We start from the raw sequence: 18,227 nt of genomic DNA, 5'->3' as shown, positions 1-18,227 counted from the left end.
CCAGGAGAGGCATGACGTCATCCCCACCAGTGCTGAAATTAGAAATCCTGCCTCTGGTTACAATGGCTCTTACAATTCCATGTGTGCCTTAGTAACTGAACATCGTCCATCTCTTGCCTGAGTATGGTCCCCTCATGAAAAGGTGGGCTGAACAATGTCTCAGTCTTCAAGTTTGAATGAAGATTTAATGGAGATTTGTTTGCATGAGGTTGGCAAAACTTAGCCATTTATCTAAAGGTCTTTGTGATCTTATCACTTCCTTAGTCTTTTTTTTGTAAATCCAAACTGATTTTTTTAAAATTTGATAACGTACCTGAACAATGATATTAGCAAAGGAAACACCACTGTGGTCAATGGAGAACTGACGCTCCTTGCTGCAGAGGGGCTCCTTACTGTGGAAAAAACCAAGATGCTCCTTTATTTTTTTCTGATGGAATGTGTCTGCCACCTCTGGTCATCTTGGTCCTCTTCAGAAGTGCCCGAGCTTGCCTTTGGAAAGCCTCCAGGTGGAATGCCCTGGAAGCATCCTGTAACCTGTGTGACTGCTGCTGCTGTCACTGATGGGGTTAACACCGGGGCTGTCAGGAATTGTGGCTCTGACCCTGGGCACGTCATCCTAACTAATGAGCGACTGTAGAGAAGTGGCCGAACTTTCCTGAGCAGCCCTGCCCACACCTAAGAGCAGGAGGAGAGCTGCTCTGCAGGGCGGAGCAATGTTTTCTGATCATTTGCATCTTTTCTTCCTACTCCTGCAGGACGCCACACTCCTGAGTGGAAAATGGAGTCTGTCCCGTCAAGGTGACCCCCGTGGTCCAGCCCTCTGCGACTGCCACCGTGGACTTTCTCTAACGGTAACTCATCAGTTGGCCGTGATGCATCTGAGACCCACAGGACTACGTCAGAATTCCTGTTTTAAAAATGAGGGCATCTAGGCTTCAGGAGGTGACATGCTGTTCCCAGGGCCTTGAGGCTCACGAAGCCTGAGCCAGTTCTAGAAGGAGCCAGAGCCTTCCAGCAGCTGCTTGCTTCTGAGCCACAGAAGAGACAACCCCTGGGACGCAGCAGCAGGAAGCCTGAGAGGTGAGGCTGTGCACGCAGGGTTGGGAGAGGAAAATACTCCCAAGATTTCCTGCTTCTGTCTTCCCGTGTGTTTGAACAGGGCACTGAAGGGACAGAGCTGGAATGCCCTGTTAGTGGCCGGACAGGTCACTCTTTGAACTGGGGAAGTTCAAACGCCGTATGGAAATAGAAGGTGTCAGGTCCTAGGACAGTTGCTGGAGAAATAGAAATGATTCAATTCCACATCTTCTTGATGGAGCTGGGGAGACCAACTCATGGGAAAGTACACTGAAAACCCCAAACAAGAGAAAACATCAACGACATCAGGGCACGGCTAGGATCAAGCCATGCACGAGGTACTCTGGGAGAAGAGAGAGGCAGAAATCATTTGCATTAAAAATATGAATGTGAGATATTCTGAATGTAGGTTAATGGAATCTAAGCCCCAGACTCTTTTGTTTGGCCTTTAAAAGGGGTCATTTATTAAGAAATCTTTTTCCCTCCCATTGATAATGGAATAACCATTTTCTAATCAAAATCTCCTTCAGTAGATTTCTAAAACTCTCAGAGTTCTTATTTTAACAGCTATATCAGAATGCAACTTGCCCTCAAAGTATGCAGGCTACAAGTTTCAGAAGGCCCCAAGCATTTTCCAGCAGATATTGGAAAAGTCTCAGCAATCAGAGCTACTGTGAAACAGAATCTTAAACTTGGCAATGAGAAGCAGAGGGATTCATTTTTAGATTTTAAAAATAAAAATGTCCATCTTCAAGTCAACACATTTCCGTGTTTTGGCATCTAGAACCATCTTTAAAAAAATAGGACAAAAATTTTCAGCTTACCTTTGTATTTATAAAAGACTTGTTTTTTTGTAAAAATTCCATGTTACTGAGTCCTTGCATGACTTGCTCTAGGAAATACAACCAGGACTTCTGCATGCAGACTTCTGGACATGCCGGCCATGGGGGTTCACCAGCCAGGACAGGGTGAGAGGCCAACCCAAGCCAAGTGCTTTATATAATTGTCCTAGGCCCTGGGAACCCACCAACACTTGGACAATGGCTGAGAATTTCTCCAACCAAGCGGAAATGACCATTTAAAAAGTAGCTTCAAGTTTTTAATAAGTAAAACTTGGTCTGGATGCAGAAGTTACATGGGGCCTTATCTTATTTGGCTTGCTCTGATTTTGTTTCCCAAGCACTGGTTGATGCTTGCAGGTCTGTTACAGAGCTCTGACTGATGAGTTCTACTGCCAAAAACTGTGAGGGATTTCTCTGAACCCTATACCTAATTTATTCATTTGCAAAGCAGGGATGGGAAGGGCATCTTTCCTAGAGCCGCAAAAGAAGTATTTGCATGAAAGGTACTTAAAGTGGTGTCTGGCACTTGGTAAGAACTCAAAAATGGTCATTCATTATTACAGGTGAATAATGATAACAGCTAGCTATTCCTGCAAATCCTCACCAAAAACTTTTACTAAGTGCTTTGATTGTATCCACTTTGCAGATGAAAATAACTGAAGTGAAAAAGCTAAGCTAATCTTTTCTATGGCATCTCAAGAAAGATTTCAGGATTTCAAATGGAAAGAAGATCTATTGGCTTTGAGGTCCAAAGGTGGACCCATCTCCCACTCAACCTATGCAGAGTTGGAGGTGCGCCTAGACTATTTACAAAACTTTAGACAGAAAAGTGAAAAACTCAGTCTTTCACCCTGTTTCCTTACCTGAACAAGGCCATACATATCAGGGGTTTTTGTTTGCTTTTGATTTTGTGCCACGGATTTGACCGAATACCACAGGTAGCGATGACCATTTGTAGAAGAAACACCTGTGATGGCATCTTATACTCACCTGCCCCCACAGCAAGGTGAGCAGCAGGTGTTGGTGTGGCAGCCTCTCTGCCAAGTCTGACTGTGAGGTGGTGGAGGCAGAAATGAAGTCCTGGCCTGTTCGATTTTAAAAGCTCAGGTACTTTTTAAAGAAAAAAAATGATCTTTTTACAGTTTGTTTAAAGTCTTGAAGCAATGGATCCAAAAAACGAACAAGCAAACAAAAAAGTGGGAAGAAGACAGTCTCCAATAATTCCATCAATCAGGGGAGAACATTTTTACATTTTGTTTATTTTCTTCTAAGATTTGTTCTATGCTTTAAAAAAAATTTAGTGAGATTACAGTAGATATAATTATTTGCAGTTTGAATTTAATTATTTGGTAAAGAATTTAGAAAAAGAGAGATTCTAGTTATGTATTTAAAAATTCCATATGACACCCAGATAAAGTTTATTTAAAGAATCCAAAGTGTATTCAACAGTGGAAAATCTGTCCAAATAATTATTAATGGTCTATGATATAAAAATAAATTATCTAAGTAATTTAAAATTGAAAATCATTTAATAAAATGACCTATAAATTGGGATAAAGAAAAATCCTAGCATCCTTGAGATGACAGAAACCTTTCTCAATCATAATTATCATGAATCACCATCATGTGGCCCTCAGTAGAGAAACTGTCACACAGTGCCATTCTGTTATACTCACACAGTGAATACATGTTAATCACTTAGTGGAGGATGCCCTTCTAGTGATGGGGGAAGAGGTGAATTGGCAACAAAGTCCTAGACTTTGAAGTTAAATAAGAAAAGGAAATAAGTTAACTATAGTCTATTAACAGCAGTGATTCTGCCATAATTTGCAAGCGTTGGTCACAGAGAACCAGCTGACTAACTGCCAGGACTAGCAAAGGAGGGGCCAGACCTCTCACATCAGCCAAAAGTTGCAATGTTACAGTTTGCTGTTGGTAGGTCAATGATCCTTTTAAAGCCAACCGCAGTACTCCCCTGGAGCCAGAACACCGAGGAAGCATTCAGTGCTGAACTTCAACAGAAACGTGCTCAATCGCTTCAAAAAACTCATAGTATTTTAATAAGGAGCATGAAAGGGAACTGGATAAATTGAGAAAACACTATGGTGGTGAGTGGGAAGGATCAACGTCGACATTCTCCATAATTTTTCTATAATTTTAATTCAATCCATTCAAACACAAACAGGAGTTTATTCATTTATATTTTTTTAATACAAGGGCCTTAACAAAGTAGTTTCAAATTTGTTAATGCCAGGACAGATCTGAAGCCATTTAGGAAAATGCCTTGCACAAAAATTATTTTCATATTGTCACTTACACTGTAAGGAAACCGAGGTGAATATGTTCTGGGCCTTCATGTTTATATGTCTCTTTAACAAGACACAAGATCATTGGGCTGGGAAGGTAGCTCAGTGGTAGAGCACTTGCTTCATGTGTGTGAGACCCTGGGTTGAAGTACTGAAAAGAAAAAGAAAAAAAAAAAGAAAGAAAGACTGGTCTATCTGAAAATATCAACATTTAAGACTATATATTAAAAAAGTTAAAATTGACCAATGGTAATCTAGGAGAAAACACCACCCTACATACATTAAAAATATAAAGGAATGATATCAAATGTCTGAATACCTGCAGAGCACATGTCAATAAGCAAAATAAAAATAACAACAAAAAGACCAAAAGCCTAAACTGGCCCTGAAGAGTACAGGAAATCCAACAGGCCAAGAAGCATGTGAAAATTGACTTTCCTAAGAAAACATCCGGCAAATGTACGTGACAAGAAGAGTGACATAAAATCCACCTTCCCATCAGATTGGAAAAATGTTACTGAGTAAGAGTAGCAAGCACTGGTAGAGTGTGAGTGGACACCATGGAACTGCTAGCGGGGTATGAGGCTGAGCCCGGCGTGGACCTCCTCTGTGCCCGGAAGAAGGGCCCTGTTCAAACTAAGTTATGTCCTCAATATAGAACCCTGCACATCAGTTTAAATTCCTCAGGTCTTTCTGTGTGCAGATGTTGAGAAACTGCCTTAATATGTGTCAAAAATCAGTAAAACTAAGTGTGGGCCACTATGCAACCCTCCACCCCATTCATATGAAGCTATGTCACATGCACACACGGACCCATTGCTATGGCTGTCATATCACATGTAAGCAAATGCACAGGAAGACATCCAGAGGGAGAGTTTTAAAATATAGCAACGATTAACTTGGGGGCAAGTAGGCACATTGTGAAGGACTTCAGTCTGAGCTAGATGTCTTGAGTATTTTTTTCAGTGCTGAAAATATTTTTGTGTGTGGCTTGCATAATATAGTTTATGGAGAACTGGATTATAGAAGGAAGAAATGAATCTCCTTAATCCAAAACGTAATATTTGTTTATTCCAAAAATTTCTCTTGCTCATGTACCATTCTTGGGTGGGCTCACTTTCCTAAGTCATGTCTCTCAGGCAAGTGGTAGTCATTCCCCTGCACATGTTCGAATAGAGTGCTCCCGAAACCCTCATGCAGTTTGAAGGGACATTTCTCCACTGAAACTTTATGTGCTCCCTTGTAGCTATATAAAATAACTGGAATTACCATGCAAATTAATAAATAATTATGGTAATAATCATCATCATCTGCTGGGAGCCATTAGCCAAGTAGGTATGACAATTTTCTTGCCAGCGTACCCCATGTTGCAGTGACATTGAATGTAGGTGACCTTGTTCAAGGACCAAGGCGGATTAGGGCGTTCCCGGTTTAGGTTCCAGGTTTAAGGTTTAAGATTATTCCTGCTGGGAATAGGGCGTATCCTGCTGCCTGAGTTCCCCTTGAGTTCTCACGGGATTCAGACATTATATTTTGGAGATAGAAGCCCAGTGGAGGTGGATTTGGGCAGAGAACGTGGATTTCCCCAGAACGTGATTGTAGACGGCTGGTGTGAGTTCGGGAATAAAGAGTTGCTGTTTGAATCTACAAGCTGTGTGGTGGCTCGTGATTGTGTGCCCAGCCAGACATTGGCAATCATCTACAGAAGGTCTTTGTTTTAGGTCAGTTTCAGCTCACATTTATACCCCATATCTCGTGGGCTCCCCTCCCCCTTCCTTCCTTTCCTCCCTCTTTCCATCCTTCCACCATGATTTTTAGCATCCACTGTGTACCAGAGTCAGTGCTAAATCCCAGTGACGTGTAGATGCGGAGTTCTTGCTGCCTGTCTTCCAGTCACTCTCCACGTCTCATACAAATGTTGTATAGGGTGAGAAAACCAGGATGAGATCATCCCTGTAAAATAAAAGCAAAAGTCCTGCATAGATCTTCATCAGATATTTTCTTATGTTTCAAGGGCCAGATCCGGGTCATCCAGCAGACTTTAGCTTCAAGAGAGGCTGGGAAATTTAAGGTTTACATTTTCCAACTTTTATAACAAAGGCAGGTAATCAAAAGGAAAGTGGGTCTTGGGTATGTGTGTTGAGGACGATGGCACTTGGCACACAGGGGCCATGCAGAGAATAATTTTGTTATTAATTTTTATAGGCATGCCTGAGTACTGCAGGAGTTCACTCTGGGATCTTTTGCATTAGGGTTCACCAGTTCATGGCAGTGCATATTCTAGTGACACCAGACTGGCATGTTCATCAGAACCTTTGCCATCATCTTCATCGTCAACCTCCAGTACCTGTAGTAGTGGTGGGAGCAGGTATACAGTCGGTGCTCAACACATGCTGAATTAATGATACCAGGCAGCCTGAACACATCCTGGTGTCAGAGCTGCCCATAATTTAGTGCTTCCTTTAGGCCAGACTATGCAACGAGTCATTTCATACACATGATTTACTATAATCTCAGAGCAGCCTTTTCTGAGTAGCAGAAACTGAGACTTAGAATTACTTTGCTTAATAAAGATCAAATAGCCAATAAGTTTGAGAGCCAATGAGTAAACCCAATGGATGCTGGATTTGTAATCTCCACTGGCGTTCGCTCCATCCTGTGGATGCCATATGCATAGGAATTATTAGCACTTTGTTGCCGTGTCTCTTAAGAAATCCATTTCTTTAAAAGAAGTATTTTAAAAGATGAGTTCTTTGAGCACCGCAAACAATGCAATTTTAGGAAATATAATATTTATAGGACTCTGCAATTAATTTACAAATTTTTTACATCAAAATTCGCCCTGATGATCTTATTCTTTGGGGACAACAATTGTCTCCTCCGTGATGTTTTCCTACACTAAAGGCAATTATTGTTGCTTCTAGCTGTAATAAAAAAATAACCGAAACAGATAGAAGTGTCTTCATCGAAATTGAGCTGAAACTCCCACTGTGGAAATAATCAGAAAATTAAAAGCTCTGCAATCTTGCAAATAACATTGCAACTTAATATTATTGGAACATAACATTATTATCTCTTTTTATAGGGAAAACAAACATAAATATATTTTCAAATGACACCATGATATTAGTTTTATTTTATTGGATGGGGTGGGAGTGGAGAAAACACAATAACTTTTTAGGGTCGAGCAAATGAAACAACGGGAATTTATGAAAAATGATCAGCCGCACAGGGTATGTATGCTAGGACTCTCAATTTCAGGAAAATCATCCCAATACAATGTGGCCCTACCCCAGCTCCTTCTGTGTGGTTTTTTTTTTTTTTTTGGAGGTGGTGTCATCTATAAGTCTCCATGGGGGCAACCAGGCACAGGGTCTGCTACCAGCTGAGTGTCAATCAAGGTGAGTTAAATGAGCTTTTGATTATTATTGAAAGAGATCGAAGTCAAGTCCTTCCTTTTTCCATGCCCTTCTCTCCATCCTCCCCTTCCTCGCTTCTTCTTTCATTCTTCCTTAGTTTCTGCCTGCCTGCCTTCTTCTCCTGTGTTGGAGGTGGAGAAGTCCAAGTTTACACAAGATGCGTGGGCATGCAGGCATTCCACATGAGCTGTCCTGGAGCAGGTGAGACGCAGAGAAATCTAAGGTTGATGTTCCCACGGGTTTCCTTTAATGACAGTGGAAATCATAAATTGGTCAGCCATCATTTTCTTAAATAGCATAGAGTGAAGGTGAACTCCCTTTTTCTCAGAATATCCTAACATTCCTTGAAATGTTGGAAGTGCTCTTCCATCTTCTGGGTGGGTGACCAGGGACAGGAGAGTGAAACTCAGGACATCTGCCTGCTGAGATGCTGGTGGGAGGCCTCACATTCTTCCCAATAGGCTCAGCATTAAACCCCATCTCTGTCAGCTTTTATGGGAGAACTACTTGGAATGGTATTGGGCTATGATTTGGGGGTGGTACAACACAACTTTTAGTTTTTAGGGAAAGTACAGTGAATCAGATGGAACACACGCTTGGGATCAGATTCCAGATCTGAAACTTCCTAGCTCTATGTCATGGCATTATCTTACTTTTAACTCCTTGGTCTTATAATCTGCTACATGTAAATGAACTTGGGGTCAGGTCAATGCCACACAGCAGATAGTACCTGGCATAGCTTCATTAGGGAATGGCTACCCCAAATGATATAAGTTCTCTGTACTATATATTTGGATCCAGGTTCAGAGATTAATCAAGTGGCACTTTTTTTCCCTTAATTAGAATCCTTTGTGCATATTTCTTTCTCTGCAGAAACTGGCTGTCAAATATTCCTGGGTCCTCAGCCAAATCCTTGTATCAACCTATTTTTCAATAGAATGCATAGGTGATTTTGCCAATTTATAGCTTGATTTGGCCAGTCCGCCAATCTCTTGATTTCAAAGTTCTCTATATCTCAAAAAGGAGAACTAATTTAGAAAGTGTAGTTTATCTCCTCCTTCTGGGGGTTTGGATGGCATGAGGACCTGGTGAGGATGTGGCCGTAGGACTTTCTTCTAGTTTTCCTTCCTGACTTGGTATCTGTCCAGTGTTGAAATGAATTCAGCTGGAAATGGAAGTTATATGCAGTACTGGCAGCTTTGTTTAAAGGGCCCTTTTATGATCAGATAAGTGCTGTTAGATATATGCATATACATAATATATATGAGGGGTTTGAATATGATTTAGATCTGAACTTCCTGCAGAGTGAAAAAGAGTGGCTTCTCTTTTATCCAAAGTGCTTGATGTTAAAATTTTAAGTTAAAGATAAACTCACATTTGACTGGCCCAATCAGTGTATCTTTCTTCAATTTAATTCAGTCCAACACATCCCAAATAAATCCACACTTATTGATTACCCACTGTGCATGCTGTACCATGCAAAGCCCTGGACGCACACATATACATAAGACTTGCTAACCCAGAGCTTCCAAATGGGCTCCGACCTTGTCCACTTCTCTGTCTTCCCCGCTGTTTCCAGCTCAGCCTAGTCATTAACTTGGCCATGGAAAAAGCCATTCAGATGCTCTCTCAGCACTGGGTGGTCCTGCCCTGATTCTACCCAGCCAATCCAATGATCTTTCTGAAACATACTTTGGATTGTAATGTTTTCCTGCCTTAAAATCTCCCATGGCTTCCAGTGCAATTAGAAGGATATTCAAACTCCTTTTTGCTTTCTGATCTCTCTGGTCTTCTCCACCCTCACCCTCCAAACTCCTGTTAAGTTGATGCTCCTCTTGCCCACCAGGCCTCAGACTGTGGCTTTCTTCTCTACTCTGATGCAGTTCATACCTCGGTCCTCTTCATGGCTACTCCTAGCTCCCTTCTGGTCTGTGGCCTCTTCCTCTTACATGGTTGAGGCCATCTCCTTAGAGAAGTCCTCTCTGCTCAGGTGGTCTAGTCTCCCTCAGTAGCAAGGGCCTCTCTTGGACATTGCTTGGGCTTCTCCACCTGTTCATCATCTGTGTCTCCAGCCCACCATCCCACAGAAAGAGTGTTGCATCTGACTATTGTGGCTTTTTGCCTAGAACCTAGAGGGGTACTGGACCCCTCAGAGGTGCCTGATAGACACTTGTCAAAGTAATGGACGACTCCCTTCAGTGGAGGAGGTTATAACCTAAGTGATACAAGGCAGGACAAGGCTCATGGCAGGTTCATCCATGCAGTGTCAGGACCATGGGTGAAGGCCAGTGGATGGGCAGGCAGGTTCCCACACAGGACACTATTCTTTGGGAAAGGGCCCATGTGATGTCCTCACAGATCTTATTTATAAGCATGGCAACACTCTGTCTTTCAGAAATAAACTTGCTCATAAAAATGGCCCCTAAGTCTAGGCAGAACCACATCAAGTCTATGTGAGGACTGTGGCCACTGATGAATGGGACTCAAGAAGAAAGGAGTCCCGGGACCAGCACGTTTTCAATCCCTAGGAAGCTGTGTGGGAGCTCATTCATCCTCAGAAAGTTGCTTTAGTGATCTTCCAGTGACATCACAGGGGTTAGTAACCAGGTTGCAGTTTTGATGGCACCACCAAGTCAAAAATTGGGCAAATATCCAGTGAGTGAGTGAGTAGCATGTAAAGGTGTAAAGGGGGCAAGATAAATAGCTCAGGCCCCAGACTGTAGGCAAGAGAGAGGCTGAGAGCCCCCAACCAACTACAAGATGCAGCCCTGAGTGCCACCCCCTCCAGTGTGGATCCGCCCATCCTGCAACTGAACATGTGTGTGATTAGACAATAAGTCAAAGAAATTTCAAATTTGAAGCTTGAGTTCTGCAACACCCATAAGCTTGAGTTCAGCCCACCTGGGCAGAAGGGAGTCTTTCATGGCACGGTTTTCTGGTAGTGCACAGGACTAGGGCGGCTGCAGTGTTTTTGAGCCAGTCCACCTGAGTACCAAGAGTCCAGGGCTGCGACCTGAGGAAACCGAGGTTATCCTTCTCTGAGCAACAGGCTTGGGCTGTTAGCAACACACACTGGCCAGGCTCTGAGAAGGTGATGGATTCTTCTCATTGCCACCGTTTCCTTGATTTAGGACAGGACTTTCTCATGTGGCCAGCTCTGTCCCTATAGCTACAAAACTCAAACTTGCACTAAGCTTGTCCCTCTCTTTTCCTTCCCTTCCCAAACTCTGGCTCTGTCTTCCCTTCCATTTGGCTCTTCACGTGGGTCCTAGAGCACAGCCACCACCGGAGTCCTGCCCCGACTCTGCCCTTGGCCCTGCTGTGCCCTCACTCTGTAGCATCTCCACCTCTTTCTTGTCTCCGTAAGTCTTGCTTGCGACTGGCAGCCTCCACAAAAGGCCAGACCCTTCAAACTCTGGAGTAGGGTGGGTAACTGCTTTCTCTGGGATTCTAAAGCCTTGGTACCTCTGTTTCACATGTGTTCCTTGGTCCTCTGATGGAGCCATGGAGAAATGTGTTCACCGTGTGCGTCTCCCTGAGAGGCTGAACGTGTGTGGACACACCCCCTAGGACCACAGAAGGCTGGCATACATCTCTGCAGCAATCAACAGGATGCCCAGGGATAGGTCACTGACTGCCGGTTTCTCTAATTCTCCCCGACCCATTTCCAACTCAGGACCAACCTAGAAAGCCAAATATGGCCCACGGAACATGATAGAAGTCATCCTCTCGTAGGAGCTTGTTTCCAGCTTCCTGTGCTGGCAGCCTGCAATCAGGGCACCCCTGAACTCATCCCTCCTGATGGCTCTGGACCTCCTCCTCCCCTGCCCACCTCAGTCTCTGCCAGCACAAGTGGTGGCTTCAGCTGTAAGTGCTCAGTCAGAAGCCTCCATGTTCTTGCACTTGGACTCGTTATTCACAACCACATTCCCAAGACCCTGAAGGACAGACACTATTCTTATTTTACTTATGTGGAAACTGAGGTTAACTATGAGCCGGTTCCCACCACTCTGATTGCAAGTGCTATTGCTCTCTATTTTGCAGGGATCTCTGTAAGCACCTACTATGTGCTTATAGGTGGAAAGGCCTGGGTTATATTTCTTTTTGTATCCCCAGCATCCTGCATGGGGTCAGCGTGTAGGGAATGCTCACCAAAATCATTCAGAGCTTGGGTTATTGCTCAAACTCCTAGGACATGATTCTAGATGGTTCCTAATAAGTCCTTACTTAAGGCAGACAATGGAACTAAGTTCTGGTGAGCATTTCTGTTCTCCGAATAAATGTGAACTGTTATTTATTGCAAAAAATACCAAGACTCATTTTTTAATATACTGCTTAACATAATAATTCCTGGAAACGGTTCCCCTGTGGAGAAATAATGAAAAGTAAGTGAAAAGAGCTGCAAATGTCGCTTCTGAGCAAAAGATTAGTTTAAAGTACTCCTCTCCTTGGGTTTGCTCCACATGTTTGAATAATAGAATTTGTTGGTTGGCCTCACATTATAAATTACAAACCCAACCACTGTGTGCTCCAGAATGAGTGCCCCGGGCTGCGAGGCTTCCGTGTGTGCTGGCCGCTGGACCAGGGCAAGGCGCTCCTGGGAGAAGCCACTCCACAGCCTCCACTCTGCCAGGATCCCAGGTCTCTGCCTCCTTAATGAGGCTGTTTATTGCACATTTTAAATTTTTCCTTTCCATGGAAGTTTAATAGTTCTGGGAGATTTTAAAGAAGGAAGCTTCCATCTTGGAAAATGTGCACATTGGCAGCTGTTCTTGGACCACGCTTTGCAAAGTTTGCTTAGGTGATAATTACACCGGATGCTTTTGAAAAATGGATTTTCTGAGAGCAGCCCCAGAGCAGCAATCGGAACAGTCTGGGATCCTGTGTGGACAAGCTATTCCTGGAAAGAGGTTCTCTCAGTTTTCAGTAGCCTCAGTGAGATCTGGCCTATAAAGTAGGTATCTGGGCTGTCTGCGGTAGTTTGAGTGTTAAAGGAATGTGAAAGTACTTTGTAAAAATTCTAAAAAGCCATTCAGATCTCATCACCCCTCTCACCAATTTAGTATTGTAAGTCATCAACACGATTGCTTGCTTTCTGTGGAATATCTTGAAAAGATTAGATCTCTGTCTCAGGGAGGCAAAAGATGTCATTATTAGTTGTATAACATGCAGTTCCTTCCATTTGCACCCAGAATCTTAGACTTGTTAGTGTTTGTCAAGCACTAAAGTATCAGATGTTTTCACTCACCCTCTTTGTCTTGAAGCCTAGAGAGGACTTGACCAATGTTATAGACCATTGTCCCAGGAGAAGACAAAGTGGGAAGGCCTTGAGGGGATGGTCCGATAGCTAAAGAGGAGTCTGAAAGTGATGTGTGTGCTTCAGTGTCTTTTATGGGCATGAAATTCCCTGAGGCCACCATTCATGACGCCAGGAAAACAAGATGGCGGCCACGTTGGGTTGTAGGTGAGGGAAGTCAACAGAGGACACAAATATGTTCCCCCCGTGATGTCAGCTCTTTGAGTCTGAAGTGCAGTTTCTTCAGCACAGACTGGCTAGTTGTCTGTTTTATCAACTTATCACAGAGGCCACTGGTGTCTTTGCATTCTGAAGCGTCTATGACCTAACATCATTTAGAGAATTCTGGTATGTCTCAAAGACATGAAAGGCACCAAGGCAAGATGGTGTATATGGTCCAACTAAGTTTCCTCCTGATAGGGCAGAGTCTTGTCCCTAGAAAGGCTGCTGTCCAGAGTGGTGTAGGAACTGCAGAGACAGGACTGTGGCTTCTTGTGACTCAGCAACCAGTTGCTTCATCACCATGTAGAATCTTCTTTCAGCTTTGCCTTCCTTCCTTAACCACAGAGTCCTGTGCTGTGTTTGAACAAGGGTTTGGGAGGAGGGTTGGGCCCACTGCTCTCAGTTAACTTCGGAGGGGCCAATTCTGAGCAACCTGGCACACATAATAACCTGTCCTTTGACTGGCCGATGGGGCCCTCTGATAAGGGCCACCTGATACACACTAATGGCTGTGCACCTCCTCTGAGGGCCATGTACATTCCTCAGCTGTCTGGCTCCAACCTGACAGCCTTTTGAACTCCTTATGTTCTAAAAGCCCATTACTTGACTTAATAATTTGGGGGAGATTTGAAAGCTTGTTCTTGCCAAGGTCTTTCAGACGTTTGTCTGAAGGGGAACATGTGGTTTGTAAGAAAGGATTTTTGAAAATTATCTCCATGGAGGATCAAGACGCTCAGGTCTCCCTTGACCCTGTGACCTACCCACCCCCTCCTTCAGCATTCTTGCCTCCAAAGAAGGATTCTAACTAGTTATCTCCTCTTTTTTATACCCCGATGACTTATCAAATATCTAACCCAATGTTTCCCTCTTAGTCTCGCAAAACTGGTTTCTAGGAGCCCCGTGGGCTGGATGATAGTCCTGCTGATTGGCTTCTGCCCTTCTCTTGCCCTTTCTACTGAACTTGACCCTGATAATCATATTTACTTTCTCAGAATGCTGTCAAAAGCTTCCATTCTCTCCTAATGCTCCGATTCTCTTATGATTTCTCTCACAGGTCAGGGTCTTCAGGAGTGATGCTAAAGTAAATTCCAGAGTGTTCATTGGAGATCAAGACCCGCGAAAGGAGGGGGAGGAGAAGAAGATGGACAGAAGAAGAAGGTGAACTTCCAACGGACAATAGCATTTCGGGTCATCCCTGAGCTCTCAGGAAGGAATATAGGGAATATGCCTACCAGAGAGTCACAGGTCCAGGAGAAAGGAGCAGGCCATTGTGTCCATCTGGCTTGACACGAAATAAAGTGGCCTTGGGAAGAATGGACTTCAGGCAGAGGGATTTTCATGCTGGTTGTGAGCTACACTCTCTGCAGGGGGTGGCCCTCTGGGCTTAAAGGGGTTCTTGCATGATGAAATCAGGGGGCTCTCTTTCCAGAAGGAAAATGCAAATACGCCCACTGGTAAATATGTTGCAGACAATTTTGTAGGGTTCATGAATGTTCCCAGATCCTCCAAGGCTCTTATCATAGATAATCCAAATTATATTTTATCTGCATCGAATTTCATTGTTTTCTATTCAAATTTGCAACCCACTGTATTTCCATGAAAAGTCAAGATTAAATGATTCTGGGGACTTAACCTGTATTATTTCATTTGACCCTTACCACCCACCTTTGAGCTGGGTTTTGCTGATCCTACTGACATATTGGAAACTGAAGTCCAGAGAGGATAGTGATTTGCCCAAGATCACACCAGAACCAAGTGGCTGAGCCTGGTGGTAATATCAGGTCATTTACTTTTACAGCTCCTGCCTCCTTCCCTTCCTGGAAGAGGGTCGCAGCTCGTAAGGAGCTTGCCAATTGGAAGCATGCACACAAATAAACTTGGCGCAGGGACAGCGAGATATCTGCTATCATTTAGACAAGAGCAAAAGTTGTACAAGAAAATATCCATTAGGTTCATCACATGTGAGAATTTTTTTCATCAGAGTCCATGTGAGAATAAAATCTGGATTAGTTTTATCAGTCGGCAGAGATAATTAAGTGGTCTTTGCCTTCCACTGTCCACATTGTCATGGTGGACATTTCTAGACATACGTTGGTGATTTTCAAAGAGATTTTATTAGCCATCCATTCAGCCTTGGTGGCATCAAGAATTATCTACATTTCACCTGTCTGCACATTTGAATCTTCCAAGAACTTAGAGATTCAAGAGGGAATGTGAATGAAGCATACTCTGTCTGCAGGGCTGCAGAGAATCAGTAATGGTTTTAACAGGGAGGGGCCGTGTGTCTGTCCTCACCTCTTACACCTTCTATGGGCTCATTTAAGGTGGCATAAGTTATAAGTTTGTCTTGTGTAGGTAACACGTGTGTCTGTTCTATACAGTAGAATATGCGGAGTTTTATGTTCTTTATGGGAGTTGACATTTATTAAATCTGTGCAGGAAAGCCCCTACTCTCTGGCCTGAGACTGACAGCAGGCCTGGGCCCATAGGAGGTACCCAATGAATAATCTATGTGAATTAGTCAATAATTTAGCTTAGGAAAGAGTGGACAGATTCTACATAGCCAGACCCTCAGGCCTTCTCTAAGAGCTCATCACACTGGTTTCCCTACCGCTGTTACAATTATAGAAAAGTGACCAGATCTTTCTAGCTGCCTCTTCTTTCATTCTGAATTTGGTGCTCCCAACATGATGGACGGTGGGGATCCCTGGCATGGCCACCGAGCCCCTGAAACCAACATCTGCTCAGCTATGCTTGGTAGCAGCAATGGCAGGGGGCTAAGGGTGTGGCTTTGAAAACCCAAGTTTGAATCCTGGTTTCTGCTACTTCCCCTTGTGGGGCTCTGGTCAAGTCATGGACCCCCTGACGTGCTGGGGTGCAGCAGGAAGGTACACGCAGAAAGCACCCAACCCTCGGGGAAGCTCAGCGAATGTCAGCTTGCATCATCTGTCAATTCAGCTTTTTGTTCTAAGGTTCGTCAGAGCTGTGTGTCCCTTCTGTACCCATCTGTACCTACTGTTTCTGATTCGCCACCTCCCTCCATCCCTACATCGAGAAAGCAACCCTCAGAAACTTCTCTCAGTGCCTCCCTGACATCTCCTTCCCTACCAGCTGTTTTCTGGTTTGGGCTTCCTCACCTGGAGCTTTGACCTTTGAAATGTCCAAATCACTGGCCTCTAAGTAGTGGAGGAAGGAGAGATGCTTCCCTCAAGCCTATGCCACATATTATGTCTATTTTTTTTAATTTTATTTATTTTTTTCAAAATATATTTTTAGTTGACATATAACATCTGAACTTTATTGGGTGTAGTCTTATAATTTAGAACACATAGAGACGGTACCATGGCCAGATCCAGGTGACCAGCATTTCCATATCCTAAAATATTATCATTTCCACTTGGTGGGAACATTCACGGTCTTCTTCCTGTAGACTGTGCTCCCCTCACTCTGCTGTGGAACATTGGAGTGACTCTCTCCCACTAACCACACACTGCATTCAAAACCTGTGGATTCAGTGATGCCAGTGTCCTTGCTCAAAAGTCCCCTGTGGCTTTGCCACTCCCAGATTCAGTTGAGACACCTTCGCATCTTGCATCTGATGTCCTTGTGCCTGGTGCCTCTGCTCTCCCCAGAAGCCTCTCTCTGTCTTCCTTCTCCTGGTTCGTCAGCTGACAACCCTTCCAGAGCTTCGCATTTCCCAGACGTGTCTGTGTCTTTCTTTTTTAAGCCGTGGCCTGTGCATCCTCCCATCCTCTCTGGCCTAACCTGCAGAAGCCCCTGTGTGAGGCCAGTGTTTCTGGATGCCATCCCTAACTCCCCAAAGGTTGACTGGGCGACGCGATGCCTTCTCCTTGCACTATGAAAGGCATCTGAAGACCTGGGCTGAGGCAGGGGGAGCAGAGGCTGGAGTCTGGCCCTTTCCCTGGACGACAGAGGGAGAAGCATGCACAGGTGATTGGGCTTCCCAGAGCACCTGAGCAGCTCACCTGGCCTTCACCTGCCAGAGGCCACCTCCTCTTGGGTCCTGAAGCCACATGCACTACAGCCTCCGGTGGGGAAGGGACTCTTGGTTCCTCCTCTTTCCAAGATGCCCCAGAATAGAGTCCAGGGTTCTACAAAGTTGGATGAATCACCGTTCCTAACTGTACCCTCTGGAGAAGGGCCCTGGGAGTGGGAACAGGTCCAGTGTCCAACCCCAGGTGCTCACACAGAAGTCTCCCGGGCTCTGCTCCTGACCCCAAATCCACAGATGCTTGAACCCCTGATATAAAATGGCATAGTGTTTGCATATAATCTAGACACATCCTCCTGTATCCTCCCACATCTCTGGAGTTCTTAAAAATACCTAATATATTGTACCTGCTACAGTGGCTTTACTGTATTATTTATTGAAAGACAGCAAGAGAAAAACATTTACATTCAGTTCAGACACAGTTTTGAAGGAGGAAAGAGTTTTGATTTGTAGTTGGTTGCATTCACAAATGCAAAACTCACAGAAAGACCCAACGTGTGTGTGTGTGTGTGTGTGTCTAAAAACATAGAGGAAATGGGACCTGTATCCATCAGAGCAGGTGGCTGTGGGCCCAGGATCCTACACATGGCCCTGCACAGCAGGGGAAGAACTTTGGCTAACTCATGGCCCCAACGGTCAGATCTCTTGGGTTCACCTTGCTAGGTTGGGGGCCCCCAGACCTTAGCTTCCTGGTGTCTCATCTTCCCTGTCTACATGGTGGGTGGGCAGCAGGGTTGGTCTTCTCTAATTGCAGTTAGATAGCAGGTGTGGCGTTCAAAACATAACACTGGCGCAGAAATGGCCACGTGCTTGGAGTTGCCCTTAGCCACAGAGGACTTCATGCAGACATGTTGCTATGCACATCATTTGGGCACCTTGGGTCGGTCAGCCTTCTGTTTGAAGTCTGCTCCTGTGATGGGAAGCATGTGGTCCAGCCTCAGCCTCGCTCCTCTGAAGATGGACAACATGGCAGGAGGGGTGGGAAGGTTTCACTCACCCCTCAGGAACCACCATGCCTGAGTGTGAGAGCCTTTTGCTCTGTGGGTTCCTGTA

At 44.4% G+C, this 18,227-nt stretch overlaps 1 long non-coding RNA gene across 8 annotated transcripts in view; it reads left to right on the top strand.

Moving 5' to 3' along the window:
- The window catches only part of LOC125615368, an 85,616-nt gene extending 70,827 nt beyond the window's left edge, over positions 1–14,789 (top strand). For 6 of the 8 annotated variants that reach the window (XR_007345981.1, XR_007345982.1, XR_007345978.1 and 3 more), the window contains 4 exons: positions 756–2,925; positions 6,431–6,593; positions 7,556–7,626; positions 14,217–14,789. This is a non-coding gene — a long non-coding RNA (uncharacterized LOC125615368). The remainder of the gene's footprint in view (positions 1–755; positions 2,926–6,430; positions 6,594–7,555; positions 7,627–14,216) is intronic. The other 2 variants (XR_007345980.1, XR_007345984.1) reach the window with 2 other exon arrangements.
- The last annotated feature ends 3,438 nt before the right edge of the window (positions 14,790–18,227 follow it).

This window comes from Marmota marmota, unplaced genomic scaffold (genome assembly GCF_001458135.2).
Source record: "Marmota marmota marmota unplaced genomic scaffold, marMar, whole genome shotgun sequence".
Classification (NCBI taxonomy): domain Eukaryota; kingdom Metazoa; phylum Chordata; class Mammalia; order Rodentia; family Sciuridae; genus Marmota; species Marmota marmota.
This window is presented reverse-complemented; position numbering and strand designations above follow the sequence as displayed.